The following is a 20446-nucleotide window of genomic DNA, read 5'->3' on the forward strand; positions in this document are numbered from 1 at the left end:
CAAGTCAGCTGTAGGGAATTTTAAGACGACTGCAGTTCTCAGGATGCGGTTACAGCTCGAGGATCAAGCGATTTTAGCGACTCAGAAAGCATTTTAAAACTTCAGTGAAACAAAGCTTAACCTGACTTGCCATTCCAACTAACCTGGTTAAAGGTTGATGAGATAGTGATTAACCAAGTGTGTCAGATCTTGCAGGGGGGGCTGTTTACTTTCTTACAGCCACTTTCTTGCAAACTAGGTTGCTCTTTTAATAAAAGAGAAAAAAAATGCTAAAAGCTGGAGAAACTTCCCAATAAGCTGGTTAAATGTAGCCTAATAGTAGAGAACTCAATAGAATTGACAAGTCAGAAAAAGCAAAAGGATGCGTACGGCATTCTTAGTGCTTTGCCTTAGCAGAACGCAGCATCCAAACTACATTTTAATCTTTGCATAAGGAGACATTTGTGCTAACTCACAAGCAGTTCAAATGCTCTTGTAACTTCTCAGGGCTCTTTTGTAAATCAGTTTTCACTCTGTGATTTTAAAGCTGGGTTGTGGTGGGAGTCTTCGTTAGTAGGGTGTTTAGATTGCCGATATGACAGCTCATAGCTGGCATTTCAGAGGTTTGAGCAATCATTCTCAAATTGGAATCAGTGGCCAGAGTCTTCCCGGTATCCGAAGTGTTCCCTGTTTGGGGAAATGCTTAGTAGAACAACTCCAGATGCATTATTATTGTAGTTCTTTAAGTGGCATCCTGCCAGCTTAAAAGAAAATTGCAAATCCCCAAACACATGCTCTCTCTCCCCTTTTCATGTTTTCTTTTTCTCCATAGCACTTACCACTGTAAGATAACCTATATTTTACTCCTTTACCTTGTTGCTCTTTCCCAACCACAATGTAAGTTCAGTGAGGCCGGGGGTTTTTCTTTTGTTCTTTACTGTGTCCCTGGCAGCCAGAAAACAAGTGACTAGTGGTTTAGCAAACGCGAAGGAGGGACTGCCTGCTTTTCTGCCACCGCCGATTGGACATTGGAAGGTTGGCCCTGTGACATTTCCACCTCAGATGCTCAGTTATCCCTGACTGAGAAGAGCGTGGGAGCTGCTTTCTCCCTCCAGCTTTTACTCTTGCAGCTGTGCGCTGTTGTAGACGACTTGATCTTGGCTTCGGCTCACGAGTCTGATAAGTGAGGGATACAATGTGTCTTCATCTCATTTAATCTTCGACCCATCCTGTGAAGGAATATGTAATAATGCTTTGAACATGGCACAGGTCTGTACATAAGTCTATAAAAGGTGGTAGTATTCTCTGCTCTATCTGCTGAATTATGAAAGCTGGGGTATCCACTTGTGACATGGTGGCACACAATGAGAATATTTAGTTATGTGAAATGCTGTTTATTTAATACAGTAATTTAGGTATGAAATATTACTAATCAAAGTAGAGGAGCCGGAAAGGACTTCAGATGTCCAGTTCAATTCTGTTACTTTCCACAACAAGAAAATGGGGCTCAGTGGGCATCAGCGACTTGTCTTACGATGAGGTTATTGGTGCTTAATGGTTGAACTAAGATTAGATGCCAAGCTAATGACACCATGTCCCCTACTCACTTACTATACCAGCTTAGAGCATTACTTGTACTTACCTATTCTTTGTGTACACTCCACTACTGGCTGACATATACTGTGTTATGATTTCAAGTGCTTATCAAGTACTTTCGTATACTGCCTCATTTTGATTTTCTTTTTTCTTTTTATGAATTTTAGAAGACGTTTATGAAAGCTGGGGACAGTGAAACAAGGAAGGACTGGGGAAATGAGCCTATGCTGCTCTGCTTTGGCTCATTAAGTCAGAGAAAAAGGGCCTTGGGAACAGGTTCAGGGAGTTTGTCTGGGACAAATTGCTGCTGCCCATCATGGGGTCTCCGAGTTTAGGAGATGCATGCCTGTGGGGGAAAAGGGGTGAGGGGTAGCGTGGGCATGCTCTGGGGAGGAAGACCGCGCCTTGATTTTTATTTTCAGCCATCTTGTGCTGTAGGTAGGGCAGGTGGATATTTTTGAGGTTTTGCAGATAAACATGAATCAGTCAATGTATGTGTGTGTTTCAGTGACTAATTGCTCGAAGTTTATTTGGCTATTGAAGTGGTAGAATGTTCTTGGGGGTCTTTTAAAATTATTAATCTCAAGGCCACTTAAAAGTAATTTCACTAATCTGTATTACTTAGGAACAAAGTGTTTAGTAGTTTTACGATATTAACGATATTGGTGCTGCCCCCCCCCCCCCCCGGCTTGTACCCACTCACGGCACAGAGCAGTTGGGGCCGGCGCCAACAGTGGGTGCAAGCGGGGCTGGTGCCATCAGCAGCTGCTGCCCCGATCGCCTCTCAGGAGCAGAAGGAAGTGGAGAAGCCCTCAGGGGAGATTGGGGCCAGCAGCCACTGTTCGCACCTGCTGACGGCACCAAGTGATCAGGACCCATGCCAGGCACCTACAGTGGGTGCAAGCGGGGCCAGTGCCAGCTGCTGACTCCGATTGCCTCTCAGAAGCAGGGAGAGGTGGAGAAGCCCTGAGGGGCGATCGGGGCTGGTAGCTGCCACTCATGCACCCGCTGATGGTGCTGAGTGATCAGGGCTGGCACCAGGCGCCAGCAGCAGGTGCAAGCAGTGGCTCCAGCGCAAGTAGCGGGTGCAAGCGGGGCCGGCGCCAGCACGCGGGAGCAAAGAATTTCCAATAACCACCAGAGGCTTGCCCGCCTTGGTCTGGGGACCCCGCTTACCTGCTCTACTATCCCGCCATGGTCGACGTCCGCCATGTTCCACGCTCTGCCACCTGCTGCCAACGTCTACCATGTTCCACGCATGCCCCCGGTGGTCAGCACATGTCATAGTGATCGGTTGTTTGGTTCTGCCATTTGGTCTATTTGCACATTAGTGTGTTATAGATATAGATATAGATATAGATATAGATATAGATATAGATATATAGAGATATAGTTAGGTCTGTTTTGTTTGAACAGAACTTTAAAGAATTATATTGAAACAAAATGAATTTGTATATTCCAGAATTTGATGTTTCTTACTTTCCCTTTTGAAGCTTAAGCATTTAGGTCTGTGATGTCATTAATGTATGGATTGGGTTTTCAAAAGTTTGCTAGTCTCCAAAGTTTTATAAAAATCTGAGTTTTGTTTAAAGTCTATAGTTAGCCTAGTTTTAGTAACTGTCATAAGCTTCTGAAGGTATATGGTTTGGAAACAATGTTGTATATTGCTTCTATATGCTCAACAAAAGGAACCAATCCAACTTTGTAAACTAGGAATTAAAGCAACTCATTTGCATACTTTCTACTTACTATAGAAAAGTCTTTTCACCTAACTTACTGGTTTAATCTTTTCCTGTGCTTTATCTTCAGTTTAACATTTGCTTTTCCTCTTGATCATCTTAACAATCAAACTGTACTAGAAAGGCTTTTCGGTATAAAAGGAAAAAAACAGAAAATTCAACTTTAGCAACAGAACCCAATTGTTAACCTGAAAAAAGGTTGTGTAGAGTATGTCATATAGCCTTAGGATACAGATGCTATGGGAAGTCAGGCAGGACCTTGTGTAGTCCATCATGTAAGTGAGATGCTGTTTTCCCAACATACCCACTTCCCAGCTTTTCCTCATTCTGATCTCTGAATGACATTTTTCCTTTGATTTAATGGGAAAAATGAAATCTAAACGTAGCTGATGACCTTTAAGAATGACGAAGTTGATTCATGGACCTAACGACCCACAGAATCTTTCCATTTCTCAGCAACTCTGAGACCTTCTGGGAAAGGTTCCCTGAGGCTTACAGGAAATTTCCCTTTCTTCTGAATATTGCAAAGTTTGCTTTGCTCATGTCCGAGGCTCTTCTGCTCTGGCACAATCCCATAGATCTGATTTGGAGTTCGGACTCCTTTCTCTCGTGAGCTGTGGTTCTTAGGGAGTAATGTATATGAAAGGATTTGAAAGTGGATTGCTTTGTGATTCTGCAGTAACATAGTGGCTCTGTGCAGGTTCCAACCCTGTTTTTGCTGTTGAGAATTTCAGTTTTTCTGGGAAATGTTTAGCTTTGAGTACTGGAGAGTAAAGGAGAGATCTCCTCTACTCCCAAGATCTTGGGATCCTTTGATGAGTCAGCCAACAACAAGAATGGCAATCCCCTCCCCCCCTCAAGGTTTTTATAGAAAGCTGTTCTGATGAGAGTGGAGGGGAGACATTGGGCCTAGAATCCAACCTAAGTCATATTGGACAACTTTTCTGAGACATAGTTTCCTCATGTGCAGAGTGAGGTTGGTTGGACAGGAATAGCAAAGCCCCTGTAAGTCTAAATTGTGTGGCTCTAGGCTATTTTTGTTGTGTTTTGTGTGTGTATGTTGTGTGGATGGGGTCTATTTCTGTTCATGTCAGTTTTGTTATATATTGTCTATTTAAGCTTTGTTATATATTGACAAATATGTAACAAATGTATCATTTAAGTTTTGTTATACATTGACATTAAAGCGTTCCCTTTGCCCTGTCATGCAAGCCTTCTTGGTGGGGTACTCTGCTATATAAACCCAGCCCTGAAGAGTTGTTTGGTAACAAGCATTTATTTTATGCTGCTAATCTGGATGTGTTCCAGGGCCTATATTAAATATAAAGTTTGACTCATAGATGATGCTGATGAAACTACTTAAGGAGACTAATATGATCTCTCTAGGAGTCCAAGTTTCATAGTTACATAGAAATTATCATCCTTTCTTTGGGTACCTGAAATCTGCCCTGTAGTTAATGGCATCAAGGTCCATTGGTATTGTACGCTGTGTGCAGAGCATGCTAGTACTCCCCAAGTCCCCTTTCTTCCACTTGTGCTTTGAGTTTAATGTCACCTTGTGTAGATAGCAGCTCCTGAATGATTGTCATAGGAATTTTTTTTAACAATACAGAAGGCTTTTATTTATGTCTTTTATACTTACCATGCCATGAATTCACAGGGAATGGGTCCCAGCAGCTCAGCTCCTTTCCACTGGTTCTCACAAAGTGTGCTTGTCTGGGTGGAGCAGTCTGGCGCTTCAGGTGAATCCAGGTACCTTTCTCTTTGGCTTCCTTCTTTTTCTGATCTTTCCCTTCACACGTTTCAGGAAATTATCTCAACTCTTAGAGGGCTTAATATGCTCAATAGGTACATTAATTCTCCAGGCAAGAATCTTGCCCTTAACTTGTTTGTTCACAACAATGCCCACCACATACTGGGTGACATTGTAGTCTCTTCCAGTTTTTCCATGGGAACATTTGTGGGCACTCCTTTTTGAACAGTGCATTCCCTTGATGTCTACAATACCACCTTTCTTTTAGATGCCCATGCATGTAATCAAAGGAACAGCTTCATGTTTTCTAAAAGGCCTAGTGACCGTATAGTGGGTACCTCTCCTCTTTCTCTTTGTGTGGGTCATTTTGGCGAATTACTGGAAGATGGTGGTTCCAGCCCAAAGGGGATTGTCAAGAGGATTTTGAATAGCTTGTAACTAAGTTTCTTAGTGCTCAAGGGTTCAGGTCGAAGCTCCAGGTTCTGAGACCCTTGCATTTGACTGGATAGTGAACACACAATACAATATACAGATCATGTATCATAGAAATGTACACTAAAAACCTATATGATCTTATTCAGTGTCACCCCATTAAATTTAATAAATAATAAAATAAATCAACTATACCTGTGTCTTGCTGTACTCTTAGGGTGATGGGAAATAAGTGGGGCCTGATTATCTTTTAATGGATCTGGGCCTTGTTTGTTTTTATCCACCTACTGCAAGGCATCCTTAACAACTGCTTAAAAAGATGAAATCTATCCTGAAGGGCTTACAATCTCATGGTTGAAAATTAGTTTTTCTCCTCCCCCCCTCCTTACCTTTTTTCTAGTATTTGCAATTGTGTTTGATTAAACCCTGTTCTTATGTGAGTTTTTCAAAAGTGATATTAAAGTATGTTCCCTTTCAGAAGATCAAAGAAGTATTCTCTCTGGGCTTCTAAGGAAACAAAGCACTTGTAAATTGGAGCTCTAAGTTTAATATAGGTTACTCATTTCAGCTTTAAATTATTTGTTTATTTATACAAGATTGTGGTGTCACTGTTCATAGCAGTAAATGCTCTAATTCTGGAGAGGTTTTTGGAAGGTTTAAAATGATGAAACAAATCAATAAAATTCTTGTTAGACCAACACACGATGAATCCAAAGAAGGAAGTGAATTTAACATAAAGTGAAGTATTGAGTGTTTAGGTTTATTGAAAAACTTTTCTGAGGATTATTTTGAGTAATAATAATGTGATAAAAGTAATACCTAGCTCTAATGAATACTAACTGGTAAGTCCACACTCTTCTACCTGTGCCTTTACACTTCTACCTCTTCTTGAATCTGTATTTTCCCCTACAAGTCCTTTAAATGTTCTTAGAGTCATTTTTATTATGTATTTTAGAGAGTCAAGCAAAGTGCTTTTCCACATAGAAACGCTGGGTCTTTGGGTTTAGATTTGCGTTATGTAGACCAGCGGTCGCCGACCTGTGGTCCGTGGACCACTGGTGGTCTGTGAGGTCCGAAAAGTTGGCGACCACTGATGTAGACTGAGCATCCAGATTACATAACCACTTTATCCATTGTTTAAACTGTTTATCAGTTCAACTCATGATATCAAATCGAGGCTTAAAATCTATTTATAATCCATAAAGGAGACATAATTAGGACAAATAAGTAGTCATTGCGCTTATGAGTACTATGCTTAAGTCCTTTAGGAAGCTGTATCAGCCCTCTGAAGGATACGGGTCTATCATTTTGTGTACTGAAGGTACAGTAGAAATGAATAATTTGTAAGTTAGAATTCTAGGTTAAGGGTGGAGATGTAGGGCTGCAGGGTGTGACAAGGCTATGGTTGCAGCCTTGAATTTGAGTGCTTCCCATGGTTTCTTTGCCTCCTAAAACACGATGAGTCCAAAGAAGGAAGGACATCAAAGGCTCAGGTAAAAGGCGACAGTTGTAGCTCTATGGAGGTAAAGGTCATGTGTCCACCTAAATGCCCTTCAAGGGTCAGCTGTAGCTCTTGACCCCTTGTGCTCAGAAAAGCAGAGTGAAGTCCTCTTAAGTATTTATTGCCAAAGAGTGACTTAGCCATAAAATGATGATCTCATGTTTGCTGCTTCCATTTCTCTGTGGGAATACATTATAATATGTCTTACTCTATTGAGAGATATCAGAAATAGAAGACGTAGGGAAGATCTTGGTGAAATGTTTTGTTATATAAAAGAATTAGCCTTCAAGCAACAAAGCTTGAAGCAGGGTATATCATAAATGGAAGATGGAAGGACTGGTTTTAAAAAATAGACTGTTGAATAAACCTTAACTGCATAATTTTGCTCATAGGCATTTTGTAATTCTCTCACTATTAAGTATTTCTGTATCTTTTTAGGAATGATTTTAAAAACCATTTGATGCTTGTGATTTTTATCTTAACATGGTAAGGCGAGCAGAAATATTGTGAAACATAGTTTTATTTCAATCAATCCCTGAATTGGAGGGAACCTCACATTTAGGATGTGATATGTGGTTGGTTAGAGTCTCTTCTAGCATGTAGAGCACATTCTTCCACAGGGAGTAGCCAGAAGTTTGAGGAAAGTAGGATGATGAAGAGTGGTGAGAATCCTTAGAAAGTTCATTGATAATTGTTTCCATTCTCCCCTTCCCATTGCCCACTTCTACTTCAGGGGTGGAATTGAAGGCCAGCAGGACCCGTGTCTTCTTGCATAGCCTTTCATTCGATTGGAAAAAGAAGTTTCCCACCAACATCCAGCTTTCCCCCTACACCAGCCGTGGGCAAACTACGGCCCGCGGGCCGGATCCGGCCCGTTTGAAATGAATAAAACTATTTAAAAAAACGACCATACCCTTTTATGTAATGATGTTTACTTTGAATTTATATTAGTTCACACAAACACTCCATCCATGCTTTTGTTCCGGCCCTGCGGTCCAGTTTAAGAACCCATTGTGGCCCTCAAGTCAAAAAGTTTGCCCACCCCTGCCCTACACCAAAGCTAGCATGGGAAGTGCAGACTTACCTTAGCAGATTAGGAGCTTCCCTTTGGGTGTGGTTTGTTTGTTTGTTTGCTTGCTTGCTTCTTTATTTTCCTGCCTGGCCTGGGTGAGCAGAGCCACCTACTCTGTCCCCTGCTTGGAAATTATAATCCCTGTTGGCAGGGAGGGAGGGAAATTCTCATTTTTTTTATCACGCCTGTAGTGGGGCAGGAACAGAGTAGTTGTCTGCTTCCTTTGTTTACCCTCTTCTCTCCGATCATGGGAAAGGGGTTTATGAAAACATTCCCCACTGTCCCAGCTGTTACTGCACTCTTTAGAAATGTCATCACTGCTCGTGGGAACGTGCTTACCATTAATAAATTACAGTTCAAGACTTGGCATTGTCTGAGATACCTTATGTACCTAATGTTGACTGGGGGCTTGATTATAGGTTTTCATTCATTCAACAAATACACAAGAGATACTCAGTATCAGCAGCAGTAGGTGCTAGAGAGACAGTAGTGACAAGAGACAGACGAGGAGTTTACATTTCAGTAGTTTGCGGAGAGTTATGACTTCATTTTCCTGCCTGTGTGCTGGCTGCCATTTGAATGAGTATTCAGTGGTCTCCTACCAACAGTGTCAGAACTGAGGCCGTGGAGACCTAAATCACTGAGCTTATTTCTTCTGCCTCTATGGGGCTAGGAAAGGAAATAAATATAAAACCAACGGTTTTTAAATTATTTTTGATGTTCACTCAATCTTTCAATACTGCATATCCTAGTGTTACGTAGTCATATCAGAATTTCAATGATGGGGGAAAGAAGAATAGATTAGTGTTATATTTGGAGTAGACACTCTTAAAGTGTACTCTAAAAGTATTTAAATTATTTATCTGATCATTCACCACTATATTAGTAACCCCAACGAATCACATTTACAGAAATGACTTTAAAAAATATTTTTATTGATTTTTACAGGGAGAGGAGAGGGAGAGAAACATCCATTTGAGAGTGTAACGTCAATCAGCTGCCTCCTGCAGTTTGGGGATCGAGCCGTATGCACGTGCCCTGAGTGGGAATCAAACTGGCCACCTTTCGATGCACAGGATGGGGACACCACTCAGCCAAATGAGCCACACTGGCCAGGGCTATAGAAACAACTTTTTAAAAGCAGAGAACAGAGGTTTCTTGATTAAGGTTCCCTAATATGCTCGTTCATTCACTAACCTTTCCTTGAGTGGTTATGTTTGGCACTGCCGTGCACTGGGCAGACGGCTTCGGCATGCATGGAATCCTGCTCTGGAGGCAGACAGTGGAGAAGTATAGTTACAGAAGTGTGAGGAGTGGGCATGGTTGCTGCTGTAGACTGGGTGAGGGGAGCACCCCTCAGAGGAAGATCTAAGGGAGGAGGAACAGAACTGGGCTGGGAAGGTGTGGGGGAGGCACAGGGAGGCATGACCGGATGGTGAGCAGTTGGTAGAGTGGCATGAAACAGGAGTAGAGGGGTGGGCAGGGTCCCAGAGTCCCGAGTTCAGGTTACAGTGCTCCCCAGTGAGATTTCAGCTTTTGCTGGAACATTTCCGAGTTACTGAATGTGTGTTGGGACCTGGTGGGATGTGGAAAAGGGACCCATATAAATCTTCCAACTTAGTTTAGTCTGCGTGAGAGTGTAAGTTTTATTTTAAGGGTTATGGGTAGGTATTTCCGGGTTTTCAGAATATGTAGTCTTATTAGGAGGGTACTGCAGTCATTCGGACAGGAAATCAGGATGCCTTGGATGATGGTTTGTCAGTGGAGTTGGAGTAAAGTGACTGGATTATAGATGTTAACAGTAGGACTTGTCAGTGAGAGAAAGGGAACACCAAGTTCTTTATCACCAGTAAGCAATGCTTATCATCACTTACTGGGAGTGTTAACCTAGGGACAGTGTAAAAGATATTCTGTGAAGTCCAGAACCTGTTCTTAAAGTTTAGAGCTTAATTGTGAAGAAAAAACAAATTATGGAACAAAAGCTATTTTAATTGTATGGATAGTTCTAGCTATGGGAGTTCTGAGGAGGAAGAACTACTTGGGTGATTGCATAAGCTTTCCTGGAGGAAACAGTTTGAACAAGACCTTGAGAGGAAGAGGAAGTGGTGGGAGGTAGATAAAGAGAAGGGCAAGGAGGATCATTCAGGTAGAACACAGGTGTAAGTGCAGGAACATAGGTGTATGCGCTCAGGGCAGTAGGTACACTGGACTGCACTACAGGCTTGCACAGGAATCGTGGGAAGTGTGTATGGGCGGGCAGGTAAGAACAGTATTCTAGAGCAGTGGTCGCCAACCGGTGGTCCACGGACCACTTATGGTCCATGAGGTCCAAAAGGTTGGCGACTGCTGTTCTAGAGTGCTGAGTTAACTTAGATTTTTATTCAGTTATTAAACAAAAGTGAATGGAGCTCTATTTTAAGAAGGTAACTTTTTTGTTCTCAGGACTGGGAGGAGATGAGACTGGAGTTGTTAATTCAGATTAGCAGAGCATGGCAAAGTCCAATGGCTGATGTCTGGGGTTAGGGAAGAAAGCAGCTGTCTGCTATTTGCATATGAGGAAGAAGGAAGAGATAACAGGTTTTGAACTTGGCTGCTTAAGGAAAGTGAGGAAGATAATCTGTCTTTGATGTGTTAAATTTGAGGTGACAATTGCTATATAAACACCTTAATTACACTCTTCTAGTTCTTGAAAATTCGATGCAGTACTTCATGTATCTGTGAATATGTGTGTTTGTTTTTGCACGTTCTTCTTCTCTCTGCCTTTCTTGACCTCCTGTTCTTTTCTGGCATATCAATTTGTATTCATCCTTCAGGACCTTGCTCCAATATCCCTTCCTTTGTCACATTGGTCCAATTCTGTGAAACAATCACTCCCTCCCACAGGCTCCTTGAGTGGTTTGTGTACCTTCAGTGTGCCTTAGTGATCAGACTTCTATTCAGGGAGGAGAAATAGAACAGACAGATGGCCTGGATGCTTTTAAAGCCCATCTTTTTATCTCAGGGCCAGAGGCACCAAATCCATTAGTGAAATTCTGTACATAAGAGAGTTGAGTTGACTGCCTTTTGCAAGTACTGATGAAGTATAAGATCAGAGTTCAGGATGCTTTATGCACACTGCTTCTAAATAGGATCAGTCTTTTTGCTATAACATTTTAGTAGCTGAATATGTATTGAGGACTGGGGGAGAGGGACAAAATAACCCATCTAACAAGAGAGGGTTCACTTTGGGGCTATTTTAGATGGTACAGTCAGCTCCAACGAAGTCCATTTCTGGTGCCAAGAAACCGGGAGAAGAAGGGACCAAATTCTGTATTCAGAAGTAGTAGCTCCAGTGAGAGAGCTTTTGTTACAACACGACTAAAGAATTCATTGAGAAGCATTCATTCCCTTGACAACACTTTGGAAGGCACTTTCCAGCTTCAGGTTGTTTGGAGAAGTTTATGACAGTAGATTATAAATTAAGGAGTGCCAGAAGCAAAAAGGTGGTTTTAAGATTGAGTTTAAAAATGCTAACGTGAGGCTGAAGCAGGAGCTGCTCTCATTTATTAAAGGGAACTGAAAGGGGTGTGCTTCAGCTGTAGTTTTTGTTCTCCCTCTCCCCCCATTTTGGGGTTTTATTTTCCCTACTCTCACCTCTCCTTTTTAAAAAAGAAACAGAGATAGTTTCTTAACCTTCACTTAATACTTTGATTTGAGCTGCTTTGAAAGGATAAATTCAAAGACAACAAAAACTCATATAAATTCTTACTTTCTCTGTGAATTTATTCAGGAGCTCTACTTCCTCTGCCTGTGAAAGGGCCTGAACCTTTCTTATAACTCTCTACATTGGGAAAGAGAGAATGGAAAATGCGTAGAAATATGGACCTACTTCTGAAATACACAACTTCTGTAGTATTTCGTGCCATTTGTATAGAGCAGCAAAAAGAGCCAGATCAGCCAGTTTTTCATTAGAAGACTTATAAGAGTGCCCCCAAATAAAAGGGGCTTAGAGATGATCCTTTGCATGGGGTCTAAGGTTCTAGAACAGCCGTGAGCAAACTACGGCCCGCGGGCCGGATCCGGCCCGTTTGAAATGAATAAAACTATTGAAAAAAAAGACAGTACCCTTTTATGTAATGATGTTTACTTTGAATTTATATTAGTTCACACAAACACTCCATCCATGCTTTTGTTCCGGCCCTCCAGTCCAGTTTAAGAACCCATTGTGGCCCTCGAGTCAAAAAGTTTGCCCACCCCTGTTCTAGAAGGAGCCTCCTTATAGCCTCTGAAAAATCATACCTAAGTAAAAAAGCTGGAACTGTGTGACAGGTCGAGGCATGAATATCTTTCTTTTATGTCTATTTCTAAAAGGTCAGGGTGTGACCAGAACAAGGAACCAGGCTTGTTTCATTCTAGAAGAATTTTCTGCTTCACAAGTTGCTGCATCATGATTCTGTCTTTGAACTCATCTTAAAATTTTTAACATGCATTTTCAGACCTTGTCTTTCAAGACATAAAATTTATAGACTGCTTTACTATAAAAATTACAAGAACTAGATTTAAATTTTAAGCATCTATTTTTTTACCAAAAAAAATTTATGGGAAATCACAGGAGAGTTCAATTATTTATGTCACCCAAAATTAATTCTGGTTCTGAACAGTGTACTTAATATATTGTTAGAGTTGTGATCTATATACACATTATGTTTTCACTTGAAGTCATTTCATATCCCTCTTGTATCTCAATGTAATGCCCATAATCATTTTTAATAGCTCTTTGTTATTACATCATATTGCTGTTCCATATAATTTGCTTCATCATTCCCTGATTTGACATTTTAATTTCCAGTTCTCTTTTCTTCTGAAACAAATCAGAAAAAAACTTTGGGTATATTTTCTTTGTATTTTTGTGGGTGCCAGGAAACCGATTTTGGGGTCTGTGTCCCAGGTACCTCTGTTTTTGAAGATAGAAACAGGCTTCTTCTCATTATAAGAAATCAGATTATTGTCTAGAAAGACACATTATCATATAAAGGTTATAAGATGAGTGGCATCTGAAAAATCATATCTGAGTAGAAAATCTGGAATTTGCAGTGTGTATCTGATGTTTTTTCTCAGATCTCTCACCACTGCCTTGTCACTTTTGCAAGTGGTTTCTCAAAGTTGTTATTTTGCACATCTGTTGGGCTGGATTTTAAAATGTGTGTTTGCCATTGTAGAAACATTTAGAGCAGGGTTTGGCAAATTTGTTCAGTAAAGAGTCAGACATATTTTAAGCTTTCCAGGCCTCATGTGGTCTCCATCACACATTCTTTGTTTTGGTTTTAAAAACCTTTTACAAATATAAAAACCATTTTTAGCTCAAAGGTCATACAAAAACAGACTGTGGGTTGTAGTTTGTCCACCATTGATCTAGAGTATTAGATTTTAAAAATTTCGGTCTAAAAACTTTAACTCTGAAGATAAACTTTGATGCTGTTTAAATGTCATGTAATGATTTGCATGTCAGTCTTCTGTAGAGCAGGAAGTCGGGGCTACTTCTCCCTGACCCTCCCCCCACCCTACCTCCCAGCTCACCCACCCATATTCTCCCTTTTCTTTTAGGATGTTGTCCTTTCGTATATCCTCATCCTTCTCTGGTGTTTTTTATTTTTTTCCCTTCTCTTCTGGCTCCTTTCTGTAGCATAAAAGTATGCTTAGGTCTTTTCTAGTGCCTGGCATATAGGAAATGTGCAAATGTTGAGTAAATGCATCTGTTACAAGCAAGCAGCCTCTGTGTCCTCTCCTAAGTGCATGATTTCCTTCACTTTGCAAGCAAGATTTTTGAAAGAAATGTTTATCTTGTCCACAGTCTCACCTTGTTTTTTCCTTCACTTTGTACTTAGACTCCTATCTTATCACTCCATTAAAACTGTTCTTTAAAGTTTTGCTAAGTATGATCACCAAATCAAGTGAAAACTTTTAAGAATTTATCTTACTGGACCTCTCTACTATATTTGTCATTCTTGGTCCTTTTCTTGACACTTGGGCTCTCAGGGCTTCTCTGACCTTTTGACCCATTTCCCCTACAGTCTGCTTTTTTTACTCTCCTTATCTGTCCCTAGACTCAGTGTGGCACAAGATTCTGTCCTCGCCCTCTACTCTCCATGACAGTCTCATACACCCCAAAGCTGCCTCCACCTCCCCCTCTCTCCCGAGCCTTTAGCTCCAACTTGAGGCCCTGTGCACGAAAATTCGTGCAAGACTAAGCCTTCCTTCTCCCGGCTGCCGGCACTGGCTTCCCTCTGGCACCTGGGACCCGGGACCCGGGCTGCTTCCCTCTGGTCGCCGCTGCTGGCAGGCGCCTGGGACCCAGACTGCTTTGCTCCAGCCCCGGCTTCTTCCGGAATGACACCCAGAAGGATGTTTGGTCTAATTAGCATATTACCCTTTTATTATTATAGATAGCCCACTACACGACCACTCTAAACTCAGTCAGCCCCAGCTCCCTCTGCCCCCAAGAAGGTTGTTCTTCATTTACTGAGGAGGGTAATATGCTACCACGCTCCCTAGGAAAAACATGGGATCCTTGGGAATGTCACCTCTTCCTCCATTCCTCAGCATCTCACTGTTCCCAAGACCTATCATTCAACCTCTCAACTCTCTGGAATCTGTCTCTTCTTCACCATTGCCAGTGCTCACGTTCTAGCTTTTATTAGTTCTGAGTTATGATAGGATAATACTGGTTGGTCTGCCTCCATGCTCAGTTCCACCCTGCTGCTGCCGAGTGATGTTTCGAGAATGTAGTTAGATCATGCTTAAAACTAATGTCTTTGGAGACATGGTTGGAGAAATACACCAGGAACCTGTAGTATTTGTGCCAGAAAGTAAGGAGGTGCTCGAAAGAAGATCAACATAGAAGCCAATCTTAAAGAACTCCCAATGGCCACCCCTGCAATAATTTGAGCTAGAAAATGAGTATCAATAACATTCCAGCTCAGCCATCATGGCTCAGTGGTTGAGCATCAACCTATGAACCAGGAGGCCACAGTTCTATTCCCCATCAGGGCACATGCCCGGGCTGTGGGCTCAATCCCCAATGTGGGGCATGCAGGAGGCAGCCAATGAATGATTCTCTCTCATCATTGATGTTTTTATCTCTCTCTCTCCCTCTTCCTTCCTCTCTGAAATCAATTTTATATATATATATATATATATATATATATATATATATATATATATATATATATATCATTGCATTATAATCCATAGAATAAAATAAACACCCATGTATCTAGGGATAAATAAATGAAAGATGAATAAAGAAATAAGTGGGGTTGAAGAGACAACTCTTACAGATGAATTTCAATTAATAAATGTAGAAGGAATAAGAGAACAGAAAATCATCCTTTGCACACCATAGTAATAACTGTAGACAGGATCCACCAGTGGATACTAAAATTAGGGGGCCAGAATGTGAGGAGAAAAAGGACATTTGTATATTCTCAAATTATCTCCTTCAATATACTATTTATTTGTAACAAAGGGGGAAATCATAGATTTCACTTTGTAGTGAAGAAACCCAACAGACATCACCATAGCCAAGTGGCTGAGTTTAACATCACCAGTAATAATGCATATTGACATCATGTTCTCCCTGATATGATGTGGAGGAGGGCATGACAACACTTCAATATTGTTTCTGCCAAAAATGCATCAGCTCAGTGTCATCATAAGTTATTAACAAACCCAAGTTGAGGGACTAAATAATTGACCAGTATTCAACAAAGTGTCAAGGTCTTTGAAGTGAAAGATGAAGGAAGATTAAAGAAAGATCACACCATAAAGACACAACAGCTAAAGGTAGTTTGGAACCCTAGATTGGATCCCAGAGCAGAGAAAGGACATTCTGGGGAAAAATATTTTTATTTTTTTTAAATATTTTGTTGATTTCAGAGAGGAAGGGAGAGGGAGAGAAAGAAACATCAATGATGAGAGAGAATCACTGATCAGTTGCCTCCTGCATGTCCCACACTGTGGACTGAGCCCACAGCCCGGGCATATGCCCTGACCAGGAATTGAACTGTGATTTTCTGGTTCATAAGTCAATGCTCAATCACTGAGCCATGCCAGGCAGGCACAAAATAAAAATATTTTTAAAACACTAAAACTCATCCTGAGCAGCTCCATTTCCCTCAAGCTGAAATCCAAAATCATTTCTGTGGTGTGCAGGTCCTCCAGGAGCCGGCCCCTCTCCACTCCCTTCTCCCATATATCTTATCTCTGTTTTCCCTTCCTGTCTTCCTAAAGGACTTGTGCCTGTCATTCATTGAATATACAGCTCTTTACTTCTAAGCCTTAGCTGTCCCCCTTCTTGGTATGCTGTAAATGCTGTAAATAAGCCTGTAAAATACTCAGCTAGACCCAGATCAGGTGCACCTCTGTGAAGCCTTCTCTGCCAGGTCTCCCCAGGGAGCTTTTTGACTCCCTGGTACTTTGCATAGCACCTGCTTCAAAGTTTACAATGATTTACTTGTCATGTCCCTTGGTTTCCTTAGTCTATGACAGTTGGTCAGCCTTCCTGGGTCTTTCATGGCCTTGGCACTGGTGAATACTGGTCAGTTATTTTGTAGAATGTCCCTCAACTTGGGTTTGTTTGATTTCTTACAATTAGATTGAGGTTATGGATGCATTTTTGGTAAGACTCACACAGGAGGACATTGCGTCCCCCTCAGTGCATTATGTCTGGGGCCCATGATGTTATTTTGTCCCAACTTTGGTAATGTTAGTTTGATCATGTGGGTAAAGATGGTATTCACTGGGTTAATCCACTACTTTCTCTTTGTAATTAACAAGTAAATTATAGGGCAGTACTTAGAGATTATGTGAATATTGTATACCTCAGAGATAGTGCAGGTTTAGTGAATTCTCAGTAATGGGAGTCACAGATTTTTTGGTTTCCTTGTGTATAGAAAGTTGTGTTTACACTGTACCGTAGTCTAGAAAGTGTGCAATAGCATTGTGTCTAAAAATATGCATGCCTTAATTAAATAATTTTTTTCTAAAAATTGCTAACCATCATCTGAGTGTTCACGAGTCATAATTGTTTTGCTGGTGGATGGTCTTACCTTCAATTTGTAAAAAACGGTAATATTGGTGAAGTGCAATGAAGTGAAACATGCCTGTATTCCATTCCTCATCAACTTTCACTTGGTAGGTTTAGCATCCACTTACACTTGGTAACTCAATCATTCCTTTTGTGCTTTGTTAGTTGTACTCCTAAATTTTAGGCTTAAGCAGCTGGGCAGAAAATAGTGCCATTTCCTAGTAAGGTGGAGACAGTGCGGGAAAAGAAATAGGCTTTCAGGTTGTGGCAGGCTGGGAAAACAGGATTACTGTGGGACATACAGGCAGTAGGTCCTGGAACATAATGCTACTAGAAATAGCTGCAACATTTCATTTTACTGACATGAAACGCATGGTTAGAAGTGATGGCTTGCCAGTTCCTCAGAGGTGGGGACCACCAGCTAGTTGAGATCCAATTTCTGAGTCCATCCCTAGAACAGTACTTAATACTGCGCCTGGACACTGCGGTTTTTATTGGTTTGGCCACACTTTGTCTTTTCCCTCCAGGGATTGCTGTGCTGCTGCCAGGTGTAATTAACGCCACTTGTAGTTGTGCATATCCAGTTCCTGTGATATTCTGTGTGTCTTGCCTCCTCTCCCTTCCTCCCGGTCCCCCAAACACAAAAACAAACTCTAGTTTCCTTGAGCTGTTCCCTGCTTAAGATGTAATTTGCATTTCCATGTTCTCTCTTTAGAAAACATTATCTCCCCTCAGATAAATTGCCCCTTTGTTCAAATCACATGACTCTCAAAGCATATGCTTTTTGTTCTCGTATGTCTTCCAGATACTGATGTATTTGGACATGATTACTTGGAGCTGGTCAAAATACAAAGTGCTGTGTTCTTAAGAGTGGATGATGTGATATCAAGAGAAAATGGAAGACTTTATGAATCCTCTTGTGTTGCATAGTCAGTGGCAGGGAGATTGCCAGGAAAGCTGTGGACCTGGCCTCATTGGAGTAGTTGATTCTGCATCCTCTATGGAGAAGCAGCTCTGCTTCAGCTTCATTATCACAGGGTTGGTTGGTGAGGTAACACCTGGACAGTAAACCCTTGATTTTCCAGAAACCTTTCCTAATCCTTGCAATTTTCCATCACTTACATTCCTAATTTTCCCATGCAGTGCACTGGTGATGGTGACTAGAAGTCAACGGAGCAAGTGAAATGGTCCACTGGATAATTAGGTTTATTCACAGACTACAAACCTCCTCGACAACCAACCTTAGAGTCCAGTTGGCCTCAGCACGGAGGTGGACTAGTGCATCACGGTCATTTGGGTGACTTTGCAGTAGTGGAGCATTTGACATCCAGTTCTTGAATTGCTGGCTGTACAACACACCCTGGGTTGAGTGCTGTGGGGAAGCATCTCCCCCTTGTGTGGACGAACCTGCAGGATGCAGTGTAGGGCAGCTCACAGCTCACAGCCGTTCTGCTGGTTACTGATGCCATTCTAAACAGTTGTGCTCATTTTGTTTGAGGGCCACTTTATTTCAGTAACTGACACTGCAGGGTTAAAATCCAGTGGTTCCGAACCTGGCTGTGTGCTGTTACCATGTCCATACATACTTATCAAGTGCCTATTCAGTGCCAGAAGTGATTGGGGATAGAACAGTGAGTAAAACAAAGTCCCTGTTTTCCTGGATGTTGACATTAAACAAATGCAGTTTCTTAGATGGTGATAAATTCTATGAAGAAGAATAAAGCAGGGAAAGGAGTATAGGTGTTATTTTACATAGTGTGGCACCTGGGCTGCTCTTTGGAGGTGTTATTAGAGCATTCACCTGAAGTCAGTGAAGAGTTAAACCAGGTAATAGGGGAGTGGGAAATGGAGAGAACATTCCAAGAGGAAGGGAATATATCAGAATTAGCTGGGGACTTTTTAAATATACACAGTCCTGAACCTGACTTAGTTTGTCTGGGATTGGACTCAGATCTGGAAAAGCTCTCCAGAACATTCTAGGATGCCAGGCTGGGGAGCTACTCTTAAAACCCTTTCAACTTCTGAGTCATTCCAGGATCTACTAGTATATGAGGGAAAAGTTTTGATGGTAAAGAAGTGAAAACCATAATCTCTCTAGGTGAAAAGAATTGGAGGCAGAGAGACATGAATAGAGGAAAATAAAAAAAAAATAATGAAGGAAAATAAATAGTATGGAATTTCCATTATAATTCCACTCTGTAATAAAGTTCAACTCCTAGAGTTGTAATAGGAGGAATGTAGCCCCAGTTGTACCTTTTCTTGGCCACCTCCTGATCTAAAGTATATCAACACTAGGCTGGTGACAGACACAGATGGGTCACCTAGCATAATGCCTGTGCTTTCTTGTGGTTCCTTCTCCTCACTGCTCCCCTGGCTTTGATTGGCCCTGTAGGAAGAGAGCCTCAATGATTAGTTACCCTGAGTAGGTAAAGGTGCTATGGAAGGGAAGCTTCCCTAGAAGTCAGTCTGTAACATCTGGTTCTTATCCCACCATGTGCCTGGGGCTTCCTTGGGCCTTCCTCTAGGGCCCCGATCACGTCTCATAGCCGTGTAAATGCTCTTCTTCCATGTAGATGGAGTTCTTGGGTGGCAGGAACTGCGAGATCGATGGAAAAAGCAGGCCATAAAAAGCCTTGACATGAGAGGATGCCATCTGTTGATGGAAATATTACCTACAAATTTTTATTTTATTAAGTTGAATGGGGACTAAAGAAGTACACTTTTAAAATAGACTTTATTTTTAGAACAGTTTAAAGTTCACAGAAAAATTGAAAGGAAGGCACAGAGATTTCCCATATACCCCTGTCCCTCACATGCATAGCCTCTCCTATTATCAACATGCCCCACAAGAGGAGTAGCTTTGTTACAACTGATAAATCTATACTGATCCAACACTCACCCAAAGTCCATAGATTACATAAGGGTTCATTCTTGGTGTTGTATATTTTATGGATTTGGGTAAATGTACTATAAAGGCATGTGTCCACCACTATGGTATCATACGGAGACATTTCACTGCCCTAAAAATCCTCTGCCCTGAAGATCTTTTCTATTGTTGTTAATTCAGAGGCTATTTTTCCATTGATTTTTAGAGAGATTGGGAGGGAGGAGGAGAGAGAGAGACATCAACGTGAGAGAGACTCATCTATTGGTTGCCGCCTGCACGTACTGTGACCGGGGCCGGGGATCCAGCATGCAACCGAGGTGTGTGCCCTTGACCAGAATCAAACCCGGAATCCTTCTGTCCGATTGGCCGACACTCTGTCCACTGAGCCAAACCAGCTAGGGCCTGAAGATCCTTTTTTGATAC

At 41.5% G+C, this 20446-nt stretch overlaps 1 protein-coding gene and 1 pseudogene across 3 annotated transcripts in view; one reads left to right on the forward strand and one right to left on the reverse strand.

The window, feature by feature from the left end:
- The window catches only part of GAN (gigaxonin), a 52452-nt gene that overhangs the window by 1004 nt on the left and 31002 nt on the right, over window positions 1–20446 (forward strand). The window lies entirely within an intron of this gene.
- Window positions 4953–5433, reverse strand: LOC308531346 (large ribosomal subunit protein eL21-like; annotated as a pseudogene). Its single transcript has one exon. The product of its transcript is annotated as a large ribosomal subunit protein eL21-like (transcript).

The sequence above is a fragment of the Myotis nattereri genome, assembly GCF_964212035.1.
Source record: "Myotis nattereri genome assembly, chromosome: 15".
Lineage (NCBI taxonomy): Eukaryota > Metazoa > Chordata > Mammalia > Chiroptera > Vespertilionidae > Myotis > Myotis nattereri.